This window comes from Xylocopa sonorina, chromosome 7, assembly GCF_050948175.1.
Source record: "Xylocopa sonorina isolate GNS202 chromosome 7, iyXylSono1_principal, whole genome shotgun sequence".
In the NCBI taxonomy this organism is placed as follows: domain Eukaryota; kingdom Metazoa; phylum Arthropoda; class Insecta; order Hymenoptera; family Apidae; genus Xylocopa; species Xylocopa sonorina.
The window spans coordinates 4,636,278-4,656,486 of NC_135199.1; the positions used below are offsets into that span (position 1 = coordinate 4,636,278).

The 20,209-nt window shown below is 48.4% G+C and overlaps 1 protein-coding gene across 3 annotated transcripts in view; it reads right to left on the reverse strand.

Moving 5' to 3' along the window:
* Positions 1–20,209, reverse strand: part of LOC143425440 (protein trachealess-like) — a 122,527-nt gene that overhangs the window by 27,617 nt on the left and 74,701 nt on the right. The gene's annotated exons all lie outside the window — the stretch shown is intronic.

Sequence of the window (20,209 nt, forward strand, 5' to 3'; positions counted from 1 at the left end):
AAACGAAAAAAGGAAAGAAAACGCGTGGAAACACCAGCGGGAACGTGTGCGCGTATGCGCGCGTGTGCGTGTGTGCGTGCACCGTGTACGTACGTAGGTTCGTTCGTATATATACGCGTCGAGCTAGACACGAGAGCTCACGCGCGCGCACGTGCGTGTCAACAACTCCGGAGCTCGGACTCTCGCGTCGTGGACCAGCTGTTACGGGTCCACCGTCGACGGGGTCGGGTCCCTTCGATCGGTCGAATCACGCGCCCGATGTGCGTCGCGGACGTGGGGGTCGCAGACAGCTAAACGGCCGCTTCGTGACCGAACGACAGACTAGACCGGACTGTACCGGCCGTGTAACGTGAGCCGCAACGCGGCTCCCGTCGGGGGGAGCGAGACAGCACCCGCTGGTGGGAAGAGGAGCGAGAAAGAGGGCGCGAGAGCGTGCGCCGAACGGCGGCCTTTCACGGCCACGCCCGCGACACGCTGGGTCGGCGAATCGAACGGCAGGGTCGCGCGCCGCACGCCACGCCCACCACCCGCCGCCGCGACGCCGACGCCGCGCACTCTCTCTACGGCGACCTGCTTGCGTCACTTGCACCCTTTGTTGACAGACAGATCGGCCGTGCGGCGGGCAGAGAGCCGCGCACCGCCGCTGCACCCGCGTAAGCCCCGCCCATACCTGCTAATGACATTTGCCGGATGGTTAAGAGGTCGGATCGTACACCTACGAGCCGGGGAGAGAGGCTACTACCTTGTCGCGAGCCAAGGGCGACGTTCCCCGGAAGTGGCCCGCAAACTCAGCCACGTGCGCGCCCGCCGATTCTTAACCCTCGCCGCATCATGGAGTTTTCGCCTCCCTCGCCGACTTGTTTTCGCTTTTGCCACCTTTTTCCTTCGCGTCTCTGCCTGTTTTTCGTTCACCGGAGACTTCAGAAACGGCTGGGAATAATCGAATTCGCGTTGCTCGGGGATGGTGTTCGACGGCTCGTATCGATCCCCGCGGGGATGAATGGAAGCGTCGGGATCTCTTTTCGGGTGTCGCTACGGTGTTTTCTTTTTTAATGGACATCACGTGCTTTTTCGTGGTAGTTTCTCTTTCTTTCTTTCTTTTTTTTTTGGCCGCGGTTCTTTAGCTACTATTACTAAAACTGTCACGTGGGAGTTGTTCGATGCTCAAATTGCATCACGGCCGGACTTTCTTTTCGTTTTGAAAGCGTCTGCTGGTTTATGCCGATCCGTTTCGATTCCTTCTGCCGAAGATTATGGATCCAGTTACGTTGACTTTTGTTCGAAGAAATGCTACGGCGGGTTCAATTTAATTGTTATCGGATCGACCACGTGTAATTTGCAATTAACCTGTTTCATTTATTTGCAAAACAACTTTGTCGTTCATTTTATTACATAAAATATTGCTCAACGATGCGCCTATCGGTAGCGTTCGCAACGATCCCAACGCGTTTTATTAAATTTCCAACACCACGCACAGGGAATAGAAACCGTAAGGCTGTCGAATAGAAAATAGAAAACGCAATCGAGCGCTAGAAATAACGCCTGTCGTTATTTCCGTTTACCCCGTGGTAGCCGTGAAACGGCAGAAGACAACGAATCGCCTGTCTCATGGTTATTCATAGACCGCGACTTTTTCTATTACTCAATCGCCGCCCCGATCGTTCATTTATCTCACGCAGCGTCTTTATGCAATTACGCCGGAGAATGCGCGACACGTAATAAAATAGCCGAGAAATCGACGCGAAACGCGACCCACGGAGCGAGCAAAATCGCCTCGTCGGACACTGGTGAAAATAGCGAACGTCGTCGTTATTTGGCACCTCTGTCACCTGGCTGGGGGACCCATTGCGCGTGCAATTGATTGCACCATCCACACCCTTGTCGGTCGCCATGTTTCTCTTTAATCGCATCGCAACTACAACTGCTCGATACTCACCTCACTTTACTACGGGACATGATAACACTTGTCGAAGCGTTGCAGTCTTCTTATCAAACGAATCACTCAGCGAAATGAAAATCTCATTCTGATTTCCATGAATGACGAACCCTTTCAATCTTCAGACAATCCGCCTCGTTCGCAACAATCTCTACCCTTTAAAACTTCCAGTCTAGGATTACGCAGGAACTACTCGAAAGACAGACTCATCAACTGCACGAAAGTTAGTCATTTGGTTTCCGGAGAGTGATAAGCATTAATCATATCCTGCGCTAAGAAGTTGAAAAATTTGCAATCAACTTGTCTTTCGAATGACTCATCCAGAAGCTCGCCCGTACGAGTTCCTTTCGCTAGGAAGAAAATTCTATATATACATCTGGTATTCACAACCCTCGGAAACACGAACACCTTCTCAGCACCTCGATTTCCCGCGAAACGGTATTCAATCGGCGGCGAACAATCGAGTCGAGGGAGCGTCCCGTCGTTAAGGGGTTCGTGCAGCCGGGAATTAATTCATCGAACATCCAATCAGCCTTTTCCCGGGAACCGGCGATCGTCCGCGGCCTCTGCACGAGAAAGAATCGTGGTGCGTCGCGCAGAGGTCCCTGGCTGGGTGCAACGAGCGGCCGGCACTTAGCATGCATCCCCCGATACGAAGGATTCCTTATTGTATCGTTGCACGTGAGCGTAATGCACAAATATGAACTTAGCTGCGGGCTCGTTCCTCGTGTCTCGTAGTTATATCCACCTCTCTTTCACTCTCTACCGGCCGTACGGTGATAACTCCCGTCCTCATAATCATACATATGGATATCCCGGTGTACGTACGCCTAGCTGCTCGTCGTCGTCGTCGTCGTCGTCGTCGTCTCCCGCTTGACCAGCGTCGTGTCTGTTTACGCGGTGAACAATACGAACGAGGCGCATTGTTCCGCGGCGGGCGGCTACGGCGATCGGTAACGAGGGAAAACGGGACGATTTCTAAGCGTCGCCGCGGTCTCGCCCGTTAATTCGGTATGCGAGGACGATATGGGCGGAACAGGGGCTGTTTCGAAGAAGTTCGGGAAGAACGGCTTCCAGGGAACGGGCTTTCTAAATTCTCGATCGCGTACGTGGACGCCGCGGGCTCGATTCCCCGACGCCATCGCGCGGTTTAGAATCGAGCGTTCAGCAAACGGGGCAGCGTACCAGCTTCTATTCTCTCGAGACGTCCAATTTTTTTTTAATCAAATTCCCTCGTTCCTCTTCGTTTTTCTATCGGAGTTTCCGGTCGAGAGTGGTATCGAGCTGACACAACACACCCCCAAACCCACCCGTCTAAATATCCATTCACCCACGATCCCCTTTATCGTATCCAGAGCGTACCAGATCGTCTAGATCCTTGAATCTCGGATAACATCAGTTTTACGCGTAGACCGATCCGTATCTAACCCTTTCGTGGCCCATGCATCAGCGCGGGCATAAACGTCGGCCGGGGGCTAAAGAAGGGCCCATAAAATCCGCCCTCGCGGACGCGATAAGAGTTATCTCCGTTCTCTAATTGAAAGTTAATTGGTCCGGCGGTTTAGTCGCGCGCGGAGGAGCCGACCGTTTGCCAACGCGGCGGACGCTTAAAACCACCCCCGCGCCACGGTCGGCCTAGGGCGGCAATTTAGCGAACGGCACCGCAGCTACAATAATGAGGACCCCTATCTTACGCCCGTTCCCAGGGAACGCAGAGCGCAGGGACGAGCCGGTGTGCTCGAACAACTCCACCAAGCCGCGGTAACACGTATTACCTACCGCGTTACGTGCCGCGGCGGGTCCTCCCACGTGCTCGTAATAAACCGGCCCTCCACCGTCGCGTAATCGAGAATTTCCGACAAACACGTACCGCGCGACCCGCTGCGCCCGCCGTACTCTTCGTCCCGGCATCATCGCCGAGATTGCGATCGGCCCATCGGAACACAAGCGTTACGCTTCCGCACGTGTCCTCCCGGGGCGACCGCGACGCGACCGCTCTCCTGCTCGATATGAAAATTTTTACTTACCGTCGATTTTTCGCAGCGAGAAGCTGGTGTTTTGGGTGAAGATTCGCTTTCTCTGGTAGGTGCGACGGGGATCCGTAAAGAGGGTGCGTTCGAGTTGCGTGGAATGGTAATGAAAAAGTGGGCGTTGGGGTGGCCACCGTGTAAATGAAAGGATACGTAATTGAAACGGTGAAAAGATTGCTGGAGATACTTTTGCGATGAAAAATTGTATCGGGCCACTTGAGGATCCTAGTAAATTGAGCCAGCCAATCGATAGCGTGACCCGACAAGGGTTAAGTTCCAGGTACTAGTTTGCCGTCGTTGTTTTAGAAAAGTTGCTTCTGTATCGGGAAACCGTACAGATTTATGGCGTGCTTCCATGAAGAGTGGAGTAAAAGTTTCGTGGTGAAGTATGATACAGTCTCGTTGCTCGGGCCAAGATCGGACAACGCGATAATAATTGCTACGAAATGTCAAGTGTATCAACAAGAATCTTGCTTGTACCTTGGGCTAACAGATAAAGAGATACTTTCGAAGCTCTCGTGGAAGGTTTGACGTAAAATTTTTTTAACGAGGACGCCGTGCTCGTATTTAAAAATTCATCGTGAAATGCAAATTTCACGTTGGTACTGTTATAAATATCCTTACGTATTCCGTAAAATAACCGTACGGTATAACTGATAGTAATATAGTTTTCTATATTTTAACGAGCGTCCGATACTTGTCAGGCAAATCAAGAGCAAATTAGGAAACGTATCTGTAGACATTTCACGAGAGGGTGTACGGTTATTCAAACCAAGTTATAGGAAAAACAAACAAGAATCAGGGACGAGAGCGATCCCGTGAAAACAACCGGATCGTTGCGTCTTATTCGACTAACAAATTAATCCGATTAAACGGATTGATTATACGAGGGTTGCGGTACGACGGTGTTGAGTTGATCGGGGATTGCCCGTAAAATTACAGTTAGGGTACCACGTTGAACGCGGCTTCGTCACTGGAGACTACATTCGACACCTGTTTGTCAAATGAAAAACCGTGCAAACAATTAACCCAATTTACTAAATAATTTACATTAATAAGAGAATTACATTTTTGTCAACCTCGACTAATCTCCAATATCCTTTCAATCCTTAATTTGGTTTAACATCTACAGTGGACGAAATTCAAAATCGTCGTCATTCAATTTTGAGTCAGTACGAGACTAGTACCACGCGAATCATCGCTGGAATGGTTTTCATTTTTATATCGAAACGTTCGCCTCGTTGCCACGAGGAATGCAAACGTCCGTGGGCGCGCGCGTGCGTGTGCGTGGGGGTGCGTTGGCGGCTGTAATTTTTCAAATTGCATCGAACCCCCGACCTTCTGCCCCCGCGGACGGAAACGGCGAGCCTCCACTTTGCCCTCGTCCGCCGCCCCATTTCCACCCACGGATCCACCCTACGTTTTCACCGACACAAGGGGTGGCAGCCGGCTACTAACGAGAAACGAAGTTATTTGAGGGTTCTGCAGAAAGGAGTCGAACAATCATAATAATCAAGTGCGATTCGCGTTTATTGTCGGCGATTATTACCCGGCACCCTCTTGGAAATTAAGCGCGTCGCTCTTCTTTAGCCGGAGGGTGTGCGCGTTCTCGCGCTTTTTCTTCCGCGTGTCTGCAGATAAATAATAACAGCAATGCGAAAGAAACGGGGTTAAAGAGGTACCAGCTAGATAGAAGGGTTGGAGAAGACAAGTTTGATTGGGAAGAATGTTACTTGACGAAGGTTGAGAGAAGTTTAGTGGTTGCTTTAAGTTTCTTTTTAAGGGATGATGGGCATTGTGATGAGTATTTTGTCCTGCAGAAGGATCTTGATTTCGTGTTGCTTTACGGGTGTAAAATTATTAACTTTGAAAATTCGATTAATTGTTGATTGTTAAAATGAAAATTAAAAATTGTTCCACTTACGTGGAAAGCTAGGAATTACAGGGAATTACTAAACATCCCTTCGCGCAGGGGAATGTAAGGTAAATTTAATGCTGGACTATCGCACAGATAGGTCACGTTATTAGCATATTTACCCACGCATCCCTTCTGCATTTACATTTTCCAAGCATCATTTGATGTAATTCTACCAACTGAATTCGCAGGGCAAAGGAGAACCACCCGTTTCCGAGTTTAAACGGAAACAGAAACCAACTCAACATCACTTCCCTCTTGAAACAATTAATTTAACGCTCAAAGTATTTGTACATTTTTATCTTCATTTGAAATTGGCGTTAATTTATCTCGCTCTCCCAAACTGCGACCGCTCTCATCAACTCTCTTTCCAATTACGCCTGTCGTCGAAACAGATTAGCAAGATGAATCCTCTGTCCCCTCCAGTTCGCGCGGCACGATATACATATCGTGTAATTTTTTTTCCACGTCGTCAGAGGCGGGAGTAGAAGTGAAAAAAAAGTTTCGAGGAGACGGGGAGTCCCGTGGCTGCGTCTCCACGAGAGCAACCCCCAACGAGCCATCCCTCTGCGTTACTTAATTATCCTTCGCCTGGCTCTGTCCGCCCCGCAAGGAGCCGATCGGTCTAACTTCGTTTCGCAGCCTCGCGACGACCCCAGCTCTGAAATTATCGTCGACTCGGTATTTGTCTAGGACCGAGGATTTTGTTAACATCCTAGACTCTACCAGAAAAAGCTGACACGCGGATAAATATATCTTTATCTTCATTTTAAGACATGATGGTTACTGTTCGATATATTCGTTGAAAATTTTTCTCGTCAGCTTATTTTACAATTATTGTGCAAATGATTACGTTAATAATTGTGACACGAAGTAAAGCGTTTGCATATTTCAAATTGCATACGGTCGTGTTTTGAGCCAATTTTTTTCTTCGTCGATGACGCTCGATAAAAAGCCGCAAGTTCGAGAAGAAAGAGAAAGTCGTTCCCCTGTGCCGTTATTTAACAAAGTAGGCGAAGCAGACGGAAATACCAGCGCGTGGACTGTACGAATTCGTTACAATGGGGCCATTTTAGGTCGGAATCTGGCCGATCGGGCCAAGGCCCGCAGTTGATTAGACTCTATTTACTGGAGGCGAGTTTAGCGGCTCAACCCCTCTTCCCTTTAGTCTATTTCGTCCCCTTTGTGGGAAATCAACCGGCATACAGAGGCACTGGCTTCTTCGGGTGCGTTTTTCCTAGCGCGCCGATAATTCCGTCCGAAATGCGGCTACATTCGATCAAGTGTAATGCCTTTGATGAGAATAAAAAAGGAAAGGGGAAACCATGCCTTCGATACGATTTCAGCGAAATAAGTTGGACGTGTATCATTCCATCATCGATCACATCAATCGTTACAGTCAAAAGCTTCAAATTTATTGCCAAAGATTTCATTAATTAATCTCTTATCTATTCGAAATTGGATAATACGCGTTCATCACCTTCGATCTTTCTTCAGAAAGTACAGTTCGCGATTTCGATTCGACTTATTTTCCCCAACTTTTACCCCATTGCAGGCCTACTGGCACGAAGTCGTCGTACCAAGTTCAGCCTCGAGTCCCTCGATCGACTGGCGTCGACGTTCCTTCCGGGTGGCTAAAGGAAAAGTAGCCGTTTCAGAATGTGCGAAACGCCTGGTCGTCGTCGCCGCGTTCGTCGAGCCACGAGCTAGGGATTGGAGAACGAAATAATAGGGTACGACCCTTATCGGCGAACCAATCAAATCCCCCTTCAGCAACACACCGGCATTCACTGAACTTTAAAATCAAATAATGCCCATTAAAATAACAATACGCATCCTACGTCGGCCAGGTTAAACATTCTCTCGCCTACGTTAACCCGGTTTCGGCGGCGCGCGCATTACCATACGGGATCGGGTTACGAAAATCGAGTTACGAATTCCGACGCGACTTTCATGCGTATCCGTGCCGTTCCCGCGCGGAACCCTTTACCGCTCGAATCCGACTCAACCCGCTAATAGAATCCCGCCCGTCGAACCGATGCCTCGTCGGCCCTCGTTCGCGGCTGATCGAACATCTTCTATCCAACTAAATCGGTTAACAGCGTCGCGATAAGTGCGCCTTTCCTCGCTTACGCCTGAGCCGCTGCTTTTTGTGCCGACTCGCGCTCCGAACGAGCTAAAAAAGGAAATTTCAAACCGCGAACAATTGGAAAATTTACATTCGGCTGTGGTCGATTGAATGTTTCGAGGGTAAGAATTTTCTACGAACAGTTTCGATTCGTATTCTTCAGAGGCGGGGGCATTTTTTTCGCGCGATAAATCGTACGAAATGGTACCGTGAATGATCGCGGAGAATTAGGGATTCGCGTGGTGAGCATCGGCAACTCTTGTCGGATCCGCAGATTGGCATACGGCGGTACGGCAGTTTTCCAGTTTATTTAGGCGTTTGCAATATTTATAAGAGAACGAGCCTGGCAGAATGTTCCCTTGAGACGGGGGAGGCTCGGTTTATCTGTGCCGTTCGCTCGGGGAGGATTCACGACGGCTATTAGGACAACAGCTGATCGTACCCGATCGATGCTCATTACCATATACATTCTTCACGGGGATGTTAACCGTCGTCGCGATTTCCGTCGACTTTCTATGCGTAAATTCGAGAAATTTCGTTTTAAACAACGTTCAACACTACGGACGAGATATCGGAACTACGTACAGATCGTATATCTATGATAATTCTTCCATCTTTCATGCTTTACGTTTATATTTTTAAAGATTGAATCGGAACGTCAAAGAATTCCAAAATTCCATCAAAAGTTATCTGTATCTATAAAAAGAAGCCTCGAATCGATCTCCCAGTCGCCCAATTCGAAAGACTCACTCCCAACTCGCTCTCGCCTTCACCCTTTCTACTCCCCCGCCTTCCCATATTTCCCACGACACGAGCGGTACTTTTCCAGCTCGTCGTCCAGCGCGGTCGTCGCGGCGGATTTTCGAAATCGACACGGTTTCGATCTTAACTGGGTCGCCGGCAACTGTAACGGCCGATTTCCGTCGGCGAACGCGGAAAAAGGAAGGCTCGTGGCGTCGTCGCGTTCGTGAATCAAGCTCCCGCAACGCTTAAAGCTGACCGTGGAACGGTAAGGCCGAGCTTCGTCGTCTCTATCGAGTGACGATGGCGCCGGTGATCTAACGACCGGTGCTGACAACCGGATGCGAGAACAGAGACCGGTACACGGGTACGCTCTGCTCGCCTCCCTCCTCTGGCTTCGCAGCCATTAACATGCAACCCGCGAGCGTACATATTTTGGGGAGTCCCCGCGAAGAATACCAATATTCCTGCTTTGACATTCCAATAAAACGCGGCCGTTTTGTTTATGAGCTTGTACGGCCGTGTCGGTGTGCGCGACGTGCGCTACGCTCGCACGTACATCGCGCGAGCGCTTAACCCCTTCCGCCCTCTCCTCGACACCCCTTTCGATTTTTCCACGCTCGTAATTTATTTGAGTTTCATGGTAATTGATGGGAACCGAAGCGGAATCGCATTCTTTCGCGCGGATGACTTATATTCATTTTGGAAGAGTGTAGATGGTGATATTTTATTAATAGAAAAGTTTTTCCTCCTTCTACGTTCGTTGGTAATAATTGACGCTTGTCAGAAAATTCGATTTTGACCTAGAAGTCGAGCCGACTGGTACCCGCTTCGACGCGCGGTTGATTTGGTCGTTTGTCCTGGCTTGTTATTCGATATCGCACGATTGGTAGCATTTTCGGTCGATTTTATTTGCCATATTGGAAATCCCGATGCGTTGTTTCGCGATTGGTTCACGTAGTTCGCTGAATTTTCGGGGGAGGGATTTTATTGATGCCTCGCGACGCAGTTTTTTTATGGTCCTGTTTTGCCGCCGGTTTTTTAATTTCTTTTTATTCCGCCAGGTTTGTTTTTTGATCCCCGCTCAATGAAGTTTTCTCTCCGTTGCTCTCGCTTTTTTTTACGTCCCATGCCCGTCACGTTCCCTTCTGTCCTTCTCCGTTCTTTAATCATCCCCTCCCCATCGTTCTTCTCACAATTCTCCGCGTTGCTTTTTTATATTCCCCGATATTCTTTCATCTCAGCCGTAGAAATTATCTTTCGGACACCGCCACCGAATTTAGTCCCGGCTGAACGAATGACAATCCACGCTGACTGTCCAAACGAAGACAAATGATCATCGCGCGGGGGTGAAAAAAAGAAAATCTCGTACGATCCATGAGGGAAATCGGAACAAATCGTGAAAAGAGTATCCAATTATCAAGAAAAATCCAATATGTTACTTGGTTTTTTTTATATCTCAACGCGATATTCCTCGCGTCGTCAGTCCCTTCTTTCGTCGCTACGCTTTACTGTCATCCACCGCTGCGCGTGTAACACATTTTATTTCTCTTCTATTTTGTCACCAAAGCAAGAGAAAGAGAGAGAAAGAGAGAGATTGGTTTCGCTAATGACTCAAGATACACGTGCAAATCGAAACGTCAGAGGGCGCAATTAACGTCGCGACGATTGTAATTCATCTCGCGCCACCCCCTGCAACCCCATCGCCGTAGAGTTCGCCGGCTAATGGCGGTCCACGATACTTTCAGCGTGCTTAAATTACGACGTTTTATCGTTCGTGTACCGGGAAGTTATCAGTAAGACCCGGTGCATATTTCTTTCGCTGAAAATAACGGAATACCAACCGGGGCGACGCGGAGATCGTAGATAATCGTGAAATTATTATTTTCGCAGTCTGACGGGGGTGGGACTCGTCGTAACTAATCTGCTGACGGAAGAAACCGCCTCGAAACGTGGCTCGAGGACCGAGAACGGATTCCTGCGATCTTTCGATTTGCGTAGCTACTCCTGTCCTTGTTTTTCGATCACGCGACAGGATACGGTTTATTGTGGACGATAAGGATCATTCTAATTTGTCGAACAATTGTTATTATGAACGAGGATGTTACTGGTGTGATTTTTACAAGCTTTTCTAAGATGATCTCGGATGCTGAAATAGTCGTACACAACATTCAGTTCTTAATTTATTGCAACATTTAATTTCCTCTAGTTAACAGTTGCGGTAACAATCGTTATCTCAACTACCTTATAGAATAACTCGATACGATGAACTCGCGATTTTCAGGCAACTTTCTAGAGTAAATTCCTAGCGACACACTTTCCAATAACAAGAAACGAACGATTAACTCCCTGATATATCGAACAAGGAATCCTACAAGCTATGTAATTCACCGATCATCGAACCGGCAAGGAATTCCAGCAACTCCGCATTCCCCACCCACGAGACACCCCCGACGAAACCATCGCGAAATTGCTACTGGTCTCGCCGAGCCCGTCGATCCGCCGACGATCATCGACTTTCAACTTTCCCGCGTGGTGCAGGTAACACGAGCGACAAACAACGTCCCGTGGTGTGTTCGCGATCGACGAACAAGAAAAGAGACGGGTAAAAAGGGCGAGGGGAATCGTACGAAAAAGGGGTGACAAGGCGACCGTATCGGTAGCCCCGGAACGATAATGGGCCCGCGATGGCCGCGGGTGGTGGAACGGGATGAACGCCGCGCGTTTCCGTGCTCGCATCACCGGCAGGAAATCGAGAATTACAAAGCACACTAGAATCTACATGGGGGCCATCTCTCGCGTCGGTGTCCCGGCCGCGGTCTCGCGGCTACGAGACCGCGTTATTCTCGTTGGTATGTGGCTTCAAATTGCAGCCGCGCTCCCTCGTTACATCGCTCATCGGACCGTCCAGCCGCAGACCGCACAGTGGTGCTTTGCTGCCACTGCTCGCATCTATATATTAAGATTATCGGTGACCGCCTCTATTTACCACTCGTATTCATTCTTTGTCCATCGGTTGTCTCCGCTCGCGGCCTTTTTGCCACCCTCGCTGGCCATCCTTGGCGAGCGACGATCCGTAGGGATCGATCGATCCGGGGGTTCGAATCGAACCGAATGGACGACGAGTTAGACGCGTGTTCGACGCGAAACCGTTCTCTCTCTCTCTCTGGTTCGCATCTCGTGGGACTGTCGCGTTTCTCCTGGTCGGACTTCCGGTATGCAGATCGAGTCGCGCTTGGCTAGAAGACGCGCTCGCCAACGCGGTTCTTGTGGGTGGTGCGCGAGGATCGTCGTTGTCGTCGTTGTCCTCGTTCGTCATCATCTTCTTCTTCCCTCGTTTCACGCCTCTCGACGTATTGTAAATAACGTTAGCAGTTCGACTGCCAGTCTTTTGTTGCTCGACTCGTTTCGCCTTGCTCTCCTCTCCTTTGCTCGCTCCTTTTCGCGCGAGTTTATCCCGGTCTCACCAGCTTCTCGCCGTGGTTAATTGAAACGGTGGTCGAGGGAACGACTGCGTGTAATTGCAGCTTCCGAGAAACCGATGTCCTGCCCGGTTTTTGCTAGCCGGTGGTCTGACGAGCCTTTCGGTCACTTCGCAATCGCGGCCGTGCTTCCCTCTTACTTTTCTCCTTTTGGAGCATCGCTGATTATGTTGATTCTGCTCGCTGAGATTTCGCGGTGGCTTTTTCTGCTAGCTGCGGACGATTGATTGGAATTACCGATGATCGAGCGATTTTTTCCAGCACGCAGATCGACTTATTGCAACGTTAATTATCGATAAGTACCACGAGATGCTGCTACAGTTGCTTAGGTATTCGAATAAAGTAGCGACTGTACCGTTTGAACGCGGCTACAAATCAACACGAACCGACCAATTAATCTAACTACCGCAAACATCGCGCCACGCCTTCACGCATACCTGCAACCACCCCCGTCGACACCCCAAAACAGTGACCCAAAATATTCTACGCACGATACGAACGGAACCCCTAAGACAGAAACGGAACCAGCCAAGTCCCGTTAGGAAGCACAGTGTCGTCACGCGTGGCAAAGTCTTAGGGCCGTCCTCGATCAGCGATTCACCATTTCTCGCCCCTATCTTTCATCGAGTCGGCCGTGTAAACAGAGCCACGACAACACACCGGACACTGTATATTTCCCGGGCCATTGTAGAGTTCGGAGAGAGCGAGATGGCGAGAAGAAGAGAAGACGAGGGACGAGGAGACAAAGCGAGAGAGGATCTTCGGAATCGAGCGTTGGCCGGTTGGCACGCGGACGGCTCCGGGCGAAATCTATGGCCCGATCTCGATTTTTCAGCAGACGCAGGGCGAGGTAACGGTAACCGGTGTCCGGCGATATATCACACCCGTGACTTTGCGCGACGAGCCTAACGTCTCTGTTAGGCGCGACCGAAGATCGGAGCAGAGATTCGCCCTTCCTCGTTCCACCCCCTTCGCAGCGTTCTCACCGTTAACGGTACCGTCCGCCACCTGAACCTGTTACCCCCGATGGCGGCCGCTTCCTGGATCCCGCGCCGCCTTTCTATCGCCTTCGATCGCGCTTTTCCGCCGTCTCACTTTTTGAACCGGTGAAATTGATTCACGGCGCCGCGAGGGTGAGAGAGATCGGGCGGGGCGTAGTGGGAGAGTTCGCGAAGACGGGCGATGATGTTCTCGATGGCGTGTACTGCGCGCGCTTCGCGGAATGCACGTGGAGACTTTGAGCAAAGGGAGCACGTGGCATGGGTGCGCCGTTTGGTTCCGCGGTGGGAGGAATCGGTGAGTCAGTCTCTGCTGTGGTAGACTGTTTTCGGAATTAGGAGAGATCGTCTGGGATCTGGAGGAATATGTTATTCGTAGAATGTGTCTACTTTTTTCGCCAATTCGATGTTCGCGAACGCGTGGAAATTCGGATGAAACGATCTAGAGTGCTCGATGAACGAATGTGTACGTAGACAGTGAGTTTCAGTTTGAAGAAAATATCGATGTACTACGATCTGTCATAAAAATAACATATATCACACAGAGTTCAACGTAGAGTTCAAATATATTACAATCCAAGATATTTTAATTGGTCCTTATCCAGTAGGAGGTTGCCACAGCAGTTCTCATTATATTCTCGAATATCGAGCCATCTGATCTCTCTCAAAGAATATGAATTCACTATCATCGCCGCATCGCAAAAAGAACGCGCGTAAAAAGCACACCAAAGTACACCCCTCGGACAACCCTCGAGCTTCTTCGTCGCAGTCGAACGCGAAACGTCGTCGTAGGAGCCACCAGCAGCCCCGTTCAAATTTACAAGGAAGTTACACACCGCCGGCGACACACGTATCTGCGCGCGGCCAATATGCACGCGGACCAACAGTATATTTATCATGTAAGCAAGCAATTTAGGGGCGATCATTTTTCACGAGCGACTCTGGATCCAGGGGGTTACGGGGACGCCGTGAAGGAGCAGCGGGTAAACGACGCCCGGCGTTATTGGCCGGCGGCTGAAGACCAAAACGGACATCACCCTCCCGAGGACCTTCGACCTGACTGATGGTCCTCGCTCTCCGTCCGCTACGAGACTCTCTTTCGCGCTCTCTGTATGCTGATCAACCCTCGATACGGGATAGCTGCTGCTCTTCCACCCTCCCGCGTTTTCGTACCCATTGCGATTAAACGGTGGTTTGTCATCGAGATTCGAGGTGGTCTCTATGGTTGTCAGGTTTGTTCGAGGTCAGTCTGGACGTAGATTTGCCGTTGGCTCGACTTGGTTTCGTTGCCTTCTCGAGATTAGCCACGAGCGAAAGATTTTTTAAAACCACGTAGCTTCGGTAACTTAGATGACTTGCTGGTATAATAATTTAGATTGTCTCGAGTTGCGAGCGATCAGAGTCTAATGGAGTAACGAGGTACGTCTCCACGTGACACCGTCCTGTTTATAATTCCGCATTCCGTGCTGGCATAATCAAACTTTGGTGCTCCCACGAAGGAAATCGTGATAAAACTTGGAATGAAACGTTGTTCTCCAAAGGTATTCACTTTGATTACCCAGAAACCTGATCCCACCGCTTTCAAATTGGTTTTATTCCCAAAACTCATTTCCTAATGCAATAGCATTCGTATACAGATACGTAGATCATGCCTGAGACAAAGAGAAATTAAATTTCTCATTTCTTCGTGGAAGCATTTCGACCAGAGAGTTCCTCTTCTTCGCAAAGATACGATAACTGTTTCTTCTCTCGCGGGGAAAAGAGGATGGATGGACGCTGGATGAAAAATAAAAGTGTACCGTGAACGGAGGCAAGGAAACGTAACGGCCTGTTAAAGATAAGGAAATGAGGTGTCGCAGCCAGCTATCCCGGCGAAGAAGCCGGAAGGGTCCTTCCGCGTCTCCGTGCAGCACCCCTTGGGGGATTTTTCGCGCGCCGTTTCCACCCGTACCGTTCCGCTTGCGTTTCGAATACCTTTACACTCGGACGCCCTGCTGGCCAGCCCTTTCTACCCCGGCCGTGAATGGACCCCACCGGCTTCCTCCCTTTCCCGAATAACTAAGGAGCAACCGTCCGTCCAATCGTAATTCCACTCGATCGATCGTTCCGCGGAGGACGTCGATGTGCTTTGATTTCGTCGGGTTTCGAACCGATCTTCTTCAGGAATGGGGTGAGTTTTCGAGGCCACGTAAGAAAATGTACACGGAATCAATTTGAAATTTGTCAATCTTTGAACAAGTTTCATCATTCTTGGAGTTACTTATCGCCATTGAAGTTTCGGTCTTAAAAGGGTGAAATTTATCCCCGGACAGGCGAAGGGTTGGACCTTACGGGAATTCTCCGAGTTATTCGTGTCCGCTACGAATGAGGGACAATCGCGATAAAGTAGATAAAGCGGTGTCATATACAATAATATTCGTCCCTCTGATCAAATTCGTGAACTCTCGTTTTCGTCTCCTCTTTTTCATTTACGACTCATGGCTATCGTGAATCGTTTATAGATGAATGTGAATGATTGTAACATTTTTGTGAAACCATTCTGACTGATACGATTAAGTATACTTAACTACCTGTAATGTGAATATATTTTTTGTTCGCTTGAACGTATTATTATCGAACGGACATCCTCGCAAAACGGAATGGAGAACTGTCCGTTTATCAGAAACGATTGAAAAATTGTCGTGGATTTCACGTATCCTGTCCCCGTTTCACCCTTAACTTCTGTCTTGTTGCTGCACTCGCGAGCCTGTTGCAAATTCGATGTTAGCCAGAGAATTCTTATCTTAATGTAGCAAATAACTGGAGGGACCGGCGGTGAACGCGGTAGATAACAGTACCTACCGATCTAATCTCACAGTTGATTTAACTCGCTTCATAATTCTTCAAGCTAATCTCAATCCACGTATAAGCATTACTTCCTCCCTTATATGCTCCGCGGACATCTACGCGCGCATTTAATTAAGTCTACCAGGCGAACCGCCGTCGCGAGTCCTGGTTTCGTTGCTTTTTTCAATTACCATCTCGCGGATTCCCCTTCACTGCCATCTTCTATTTTCTTTATTCAACGTCTGTCCATGCACGAAACGTATCTCTCAATCTCACCAATAAAAGCGCAATGGCGCAAAGCGAAATATCTGAGAAAATATGGAAAGCATGGCTCGATAGTTCGAATAAACAACGAAATTAGTTGGAGGAATAAAGACAAAGCGTCGATCGTGTAGAAAACTTGAACGAAAGCCCAGCATCGAGCCCAAGTTCAACAGCCACCGCCCTCCCCACCAGGTATCGACGGCGATATCAGCTCGCCGGGTATAAATAACAGAAAATTAGTAGTACGTAAATGTACGACACGTACGGCTGGCTTCGATTGACCGGAAAAGGGGGAGCGATAGCAGACGGGACAGGCGAGAGAAGAAGAAGAAGAACGCGATGGAAGAAGGGAGGGCGTGGGACGAGGAGCGAGGACCCGATGGCTGCCGGACGAAAAGAGACGACGGATCGATCGTAACAATCGCGCACCCACACCGGTCGAACCCGTCGAATCGGTGAATGAGAGTTGCCCAATAAAGTGTGCACGGGTGTCCGAAGCGTAACGAAGGGGAATGCATGCCAGGATTGTGCAACGTGTTACGCAGCCGGCGATTTGTCTTGATTATTAATGACGGGGTTGAACAGGGCGTATGCATTATTTAGTATGCCATTACCCCTTTATTTGGCGGGCAGACGATCCGCTCGATCTCGACGATCGTGGGTGATCGCGGCGTAAGAACGTTGGCTAATACGGTCCCCGGTGTCGTGGCTGCGGAGGAATGCAACCTTTCGATCGGGTCGAGTTTCGAAAGTTGCGAGGGAGAACGAGGAGATCGAAGGTCTGCCAGTATGCGTCGAACCGTATGCAGGTTCCGCTTGCGCGCGTGAACGTTGCTACGAATTGAAGGTCTAGGGTAAAGTATAGAAGCCACGGCATCGTGCTTTTATCTCTTCATTGGAAAATTCAACTTTCTGTTCGAGAGGTAGCAACATTTTTCATACATCTCCTTCTCTTCGCCCTCCCCGTTTTTCCTGCTCATCTAATTACCCCGTAATGGATACATGATTCTTACAAGACACCGAGTCCACCCCAGCGTCGCTTTAAAGCCAGCAATCACGCCGCATAATACTGCTATTAGATAACATAATCGAAAGTGGATTTATGGTAGGCAACGGATGAGGCGGGATGGGAAGTTTCGAAGGACAGAGGGAGTAACGACCTCGTCCTCTCAAAAATGTTAATTTATACCTTTTTTAAAAGAAAATGATTGAACTGTGTACGAATCTTGATAGATACCAAAGCAGAAGTTTACAGAAACAAATTCTAACATCTTCAAGGCGATTCACACTGCGCAAAGCAATCCTCTTTCCCGTAAAAACTACCCCTCTTCTGAACGTCTACCAAATTCCGACTTCTGCTTCAATTACCCTCGATTCGATCGCGAGAAAGACGATTCCCGCTCGTGCAACGAGAGTTTGTTCCTGGCATCTCGCGGTCCCGACGCAACCACTCGAAAAACCCCACACGGACTCACACGTACGCGACTACGAGCATTGTAAAAGCAACGATTTCCGTGGTGAACTCGTGGGGGGACCGCGCGAGCCCTTAAACGACTGACAAGTCCTCCCCCGAGGGCACGGCCCGTGTCTCTCTCTCTTTAAAATCGTGAGATTCTCAAAACAGATGCACCCCCGGCCGCCGCCGGAATGGCTTTTTAAACTGCTCGGCCAATGTAACGCGCCGGGGGACACCCTCTCGTCGCTGATCCTGGCAGTAACAGTCTTAAAACGGCCCTTTCCGTATTTCCCGACCGATATCTTGTCGCGGGGCGCGTCCTGGTTTCGCGTGCCATCGTTTAGAATCGGCGGATATTTATGAACGCATAAATACGGCTTCGAACGTGGACGCGTTCGCGTTTTTTAGCGTGCTACGAGTGTCTTATGGGGTTGTTAGAGGGGAAGATACAACGTCATTGTGACAAATTCGTTCTAGAAATTGGTGACGCGATTCGTTTGAATTTTTTGCTTCTTCCTTTTAACATTTGATATCAGTCACATTTAAGTTTGGTTATTTTACTTATCACTTATCTTTTACATATAGAAAATGAGTTTCATTTGACATTAATAATTTATACAATGATACAATGGTTTGAATTGGATGAAATATAGTAAGTTTATATATAGTTTATTTTTTGAATGAGCGAGCCAGACGATATTTATCGACGAATATCCGAGGCTGCTAACAATCATAATAAAAGGTACCAAATAGAGATCTATGTGGACGGTTGGCCCCGAAAATTATCCAGAATCATTTATTACATTGTTCCGCTAATTCCGGAATCATATGCCGGACTTTGCCGAGCAAATATCGGCGATATTGCGCGTCTGTCAGCTCCTAACAGGATTTACGAAGATCTTAATGAAGCGTGGGGTGGTAGGTAAGAAGTAGTCATAAATACGTCGCCACCCTTCTGTATCGCGCGCGGCATTAATATCAGAAACGTGTCTCGTTGAATTAATGCGTCCTGTGACACTGCTTTGGAACGTCTATATACCAACCCTGTTATTTCAGACCTCCCTTCGTCCTCTCATTTTTCTTCCGCGCAGTTGTAATTATTTTTCAAATCGAATTTATAACTTACAAAAAATCATTGAACCTTTCGAAGAGTATTTTTTTTCTGATAAACACCCCTATCGCGTGTCTTTTCTTTTCATCTGTTTGTAAAGAGACTAATTTGTAGCTTCTAAAAAATTAGAGGAACTTTCGAAAAGTATTCTATATCAAGAGAAGTATTATTTTTTCCCGATGGACACCCCTGTGGCATATTCTTCGTTTTTATTTGTCCGTAAACAGCTTGATCTGCACCCCTTTTTCCCACTGGCAGGATTTTCACGATCTTCGAGAAGAAATCAGCACGATGCGAGGCATAAATTCGGCTCTAACTCGGGTTGTAAACGCAGCACGTCGACGGAGTCAGAAAACGAGGGGGGCGAAGGGGAAGGGACAGCTCCGTGGCCAGACAGCGTGACACTTTGATAGCGATTCATCACGGTTTGCTACTTTTTCATGCGCATTCCGCAGCCGACTTCGTCACTCGACAGCCCTGGACATCGGATCATCGATTTATCGCTTCGGTTGCTGGCTTCGCACGCACCGTTTATGGTTTGGGAGCCGATTGATTTTTTTTGCCGCTTCTTAAGAAAATTAAGTGTCTAGAAACAGAGCGTGACTTCGAAGCGCGAGACGCTTCGCGCGGCTCGCGCAAAGTGCTCGATCCTCGATTCGATTTCAAGGGTAACAAAAAGGAATCACGCTAAAGGAGACGATACATGAAATTGAAATATTTCCTTTTGTGTATCCTGTTCTTTAATTAAAATTCATTTCAGTCTATCTTCAATTCAATTAGCTATTTAATTTGATCAGTCGGTCGAGTGCCAGTTTGAAGACGCGCGACTATGAATTGTATATAATTTGTTAGTTTGCAGAAATATTGAACAGTGCAACTTCTATAGCAATGATGTGTTAGCGGATCGTTAAAAAAATGGTAAAAAATATTGTTTAAATAAAATATTAAAATGGACTGTTTTTGTTTCTCATTTATAATGGATAAATGTTGTTTCTGTTAATGTTATTGAACATTTTAAGATAAGTGTGTTTGTATGGGGTGTCGAACGTTTAAAGGAACCTGCAATACCGACGAAATGATCGCAGCGAAGTCTCCGAGTACCGATTCCCTCCGTGCGATGGCGGATAATTCTACAGTCTAAAGGTACCGCGACTTCTTCGAATGCATTTCCATGTTCCATGTTACGAAAACAATGAAAATTTTGGCGATTATTCGACAAAAACAACTATACACATACCCCACTTCATACTGAACATATTGAGCACAATTTCCACTAAAAAATTCCACTCTACTGCTATTTAATCGAATGTAATAGAATAAAA